This window comes from Nicotiana attenuata, unplaced genomic scaffold (assembly GCF_001879085.1).
Source record: "Nicotiana attenuata strain UT unplaced genomic scaffold, NIATTr2, whole genome shotgun sequence".
Classification (NCBI taxonomy): Eukaryota; Viridiplantae; Streptophyta; class Magnoliopsida; order Solanales; family Solanaceae; genus Nicotiana; species Nicotiana attenuata.
The window spans coordinates 400,083-404,633 of record NW_017670734.1 but is presented as its reverse complement, the minus strand read 5'-3'; positions in this window follow the sequence as shown (position 1 = coordinate 404,633).

The window sequence follows — 4,551 nt, the reverse complement described above, 5'->3', positions numbered from 1 at the left end:
CTACTTACTTTGGCCATCTGTATCGGCCATTGGCAAGTCATTCAACGAGGTAGTAAAGATGGGCGGCATGGTGGAAGAAGGGCTTAAGTCGAGCAAAATCATGAGCTACTCGACCATTAAAGAAACTACCCAAGCCATCCAGAACGGCACCGGAGGAGTGATTGGAAAGAAGAAGAAAGAAGATGTGGCAACAGTTGAGTCAGGATCATGGTTTAGACCGAAGGGCCCGTCACACCATTATACCCAGCCGCGACCCCATCACCGAACCTACACCCAAAACCCATATAATCCACCCCAACACTACTTTCCATCACCAGACCCTCAGATTTCTGTTCACCACGCCCAATCATACACTCAACCTCCCTCTTACCCGCAGTGGCGTGCTCCAACCCCACAAAACACCTACCCAGCTCCACAAAATGCTTACCCACCTCCACGAGCCTACCGAAACCCTGCTGGTCCAGGTTTCCGGCCCAAGCTAGTGTTCAGAAATGAAAGGTTGCAGCGGAAGAAAACTTTTACCCTATTGGGGGAGTCTGATACTAGCCTGTTCCAGATATTGAGGCAGTTGGATGTGTTGAGGCCGATTGAGTCAAAATTGCCAAACCCTCCTCCAAAGAATCTTGATTACTCCTTGAGTTGTGCATACTGTTCTGGTACTCCGAGGCATGATACGGAGAAGTGCTGGCACTCCAAGAGCTCATTAATACAAACCAGATTGTGGTCCAAACTCCGGAAACCCCTAACATCAATTAGAGCCCATTGCCGACTCATGATGAAACAAGCATGATCGAGATAGTACACAAGGAGGGGGAACCCAAGAAGCCATCACATTTTGTTATGATGATTCGGTCTAGTGAGGCCAAGACAGTCAAGGAAGCAATTGTCACAAAACCAATGGTTGAAGGACCAATGAACAAGTTGAGCATGACGAATGATGAAGCATCTGTGGTATTTGAGAAGAGATCCCCAGTTGATGCTATAGCAAAGCAAGAAAAGTCAAAGGTGGTCGTGCCAGGGTTGGCGAGTAAGCCTATCATAATTATGGAGGGTGCCCGTACGGACCCTGTCATAATCAAGCCTGTAACCCAGCTGCCGGTAGTCAACACCAAGGCTATCCCGTGGAGCTACGAACGGATGATAGTGACCTACAGGGGAAAGGAAGTGAAAGAAGAAGTCAATGAGGCCCAGGGACTAACTCGTTTGGGGAGATGCTTTGCCCAGGAAGAGTTAAGAAAAGCTAAACATCCAGAGATAATCCAGTTCTAGTGAAGAAAGCAGTCACTGAGGAAGAAGTGGAGGAATTTATGAGAAAAATAAAGGTACAAGATTACTCCATCGTGGAGCAGCTGAGAAAGACGCCCGCTCAGATTTCCTTGCTATCGTTATTGATCCACTTAGATGAGCATCGTCGGGCCCTGATGAAAATTCTGAACGAAGCTCATATCCCCGAAAAAATTTCAGTGAACCATTTGGAGAAGATCGCTAACAAAATATTTGACGTGAACAGGGTCACTTTCTCCGATGACGAGTTGCCTGTGGAAGGTACTGAACACAACAGAGCTCTCTATCTTACGGTAAAATGTGAAGATTCTGTGGTCACCAAGGTGTTAGTTGACAATGGTTCCAGTGCAAATATTTGCCCCCTCTCTACTCTGAACAAGTTGAAAGTTAATGATGAGAGGATTCACAAGAACAACATATGCGTCCGAGGTTTCGACGGTGGAGGGGAAGACTCGGTCGGTGATATAGTGCTTGAATTGACAATAGGACCAGTGGAATTCACCATGGAGTTCCAGGTACTAGACGTAGCCATTTCTTACAACTTGCTGTTAGGTCGGCCTTGGATACATGCCGCAAAAGCAGTCCCGTCCACTTTGCACCAGATGGTCAAGTTCGAATGGGATAGACAGGAGATCATCGTGTATGGCGAGGAGAATTTATGTGCTCACAGTGATGCCTCCGTCCCATTTATTGAGGCTGAAGATGAAAAAGGGCTTTGGGTCTACCAAGTTTTTGAAACAGTGCCGGTCGAGAAGGTTCCAGAAGGGAAATGTGTTCCAACTCCAAAGATAGCCTCTGCATCCGTCATGGTGGCCTCTGAAATGCTGAAAAATGGCTTTGTGCCAGGTAAAGGTCTGGGTGCATCTCTGCAGGGTATCATACAACCAGTGTCCCTTCCTGAAAACTTGGGTACGTTTGGTCTTGGATTCAAACCTACAGCGGCAAATGTGAAAAGGGCCAGAGGGTTGAAACAGAAGGCGTGGGCACTTTCGAAGCCTATCCCGCTTCTCTCCAGGTCATTTGTCAAGCCCGGTGCCGGGAAACGCCCAGTGACAACAGTTCCAAATCCTGTGGTTGATGTGGATGAAGAGTTAATCAAAAGTTTTTAGAGTTTGTTTGATGATGTGAACATGGTAGAAGTTGGAGAGGGCACCAGCAAAGCGGATATGCAGTTTGTCGGGCCAAAAGTAAAGCTTAACAATTGGAAGGCTACTCCTCTCCCTAATCGGAGGGAGTTTTGGTAGTTTGCTTTGTTTTCCTTTCTATCTGGGTCATTCCAGGGTTGTGACCCAGATTTTTATTTTCTCGCTTGTTTGATGTACAAACCCTGTTATCCTTTATTTTCAATGAAATGCAATTTTCCTTTTTCCATCATTCCTGATAGTTTTTATTTTTGTTTTTCTTTTCTTCTTTGTACAATTCTTTTTATGCTGGTTTCAATGACATGACATACATGCGGGATCTTCAACCAAATCTTAAAAGTCAATCTAACTCTGAAATAATAATCCAAGAAATAGAGTGTGATGATGAAACGGAATATGATGAGGATGAAGCATTTGAGGAGATTAGTAAAGAGCTTAATCACTTTGGAGAAATACCCAAGCCTAATTTGAATGAAACTGAAGCAATCAATTTAGGAGATCCAGATAATGATAGAGAAACCAAGATAAGTGTCCATCTTGAACCACAAATCAGTGAAGAAATAATCAAAGCATTTTTTGAATACAAGGACATTTTTGCATGGTCGTATGATGACATGCTAAGCTTGAGTACCGATTTGGTAGTCCACAAATTGCCAACTGATCCAACTTTCCCTCCCGTCAAGCAAAAATTATGGATGTTTAAGACCGACATGAGTGTGAAAATCAAAGAAAAAGTTACAAAGCAGCTTCATGCGAAGGTCATTCGGGTCACATGGTATCCCACGTGATTAGCTAATGTTGTGCCTGTGCCAAAGAAAGATAGAAAGACTAGAGTATGTGTTGATTACCGTGACCTCAACAAGGCAAGTCCGAAGGATAACTTCCCGTTGCCAAATATCCATATTTTAATCGATAATTGTGCCAAGCATGAGATTGGATCTTTTGTGGATTGCTATGCGGGGTATCATTAGATCTTAATGGGTGAGGAAGATGCAGAGAAGACGTCATTTATCATGCCATGGGGAACATATTTCTACCGGGTCATGCCGTTCGGCTTGAAAAACGCTGGGGAAACTTACATGAGGGCAATGACCACCATATTCCATGACATGATACACAAGGAGATTGAGGTCTACGTGGATGATGTAATCATAAAGTCCAGGAAGCAGTCTGACCACGACAGGGACCTGAGAAAATTTTTCCAGAGGCTCCGCAGGTAAAATCTTAAGCTCAACCCTGCAAAGTGTGCATTTGGTGTTCCGTCGAGAAAGTTGTTAGGCTTCATAGTCAGTCGGCGGGGCGTCGAGCTGGACCCGTCAAAAATCAAGGCTATTTAGGAATTACCACCGCCAAAGAACAAGACTGAAGTGATGAGTCTTTTAGGGAGGTTGAACTATATCAGCAGGTTTATTGCTCAACTGACGACAACCTGTAAGCCCATCTTCAAGTTGCTAAAGAAGGATGCTGCGGTCAAATGGACCAATGAGTGCCAAGAAGCATTCGATAAGATCAAGGAATATTTATCAAACCCACATGTGTTGGTACCGCCGTACCAGGGAGACCGTTGATTCTTTATCTGATAGTCTTGGATAATTCATTTGGCTGTGTGTTGGGTCAACATGACATCACTGGCAGGAAAGAGCAAGCCATCTATTATCTCAGCAAGAAGTACACATCCTATGAGGTTAAGTATACTTCCCTTGAGAGGACATGTTGCGCCCTGACTTGGGTGGCAAAAAAGTTGAAACACTATTTGTCATCCTATACTACTTACCTCATTTCTCGCCTGGATCCTTTAAAGTATATCTTTCAGAAGCCTATGCCCACAGGAAGACTCGCAAAGTGGAGGATTTTGCTCACAGAATTTGACATCGTCTATGTGACTCGGACGGCAATGAAAGCCCAAGCTTTGGCTGATCATTTGGCCGAGAACTCGGTGGATGAAGAATATGAGCCATTGAAGACTTATTTTCCTGATGAAGAGGTAATGCAAATTGAGGAGGACGAGCAGGGTGAGAAGCCCGGCTGGAAACTTTTCTTTGATGGGGCTGCTAACATGAAAGGTGTTGGTATATGAGCTGTGCTCATTTCTAAAATAGGGAACCACTACCCTGTCACAGCTCAA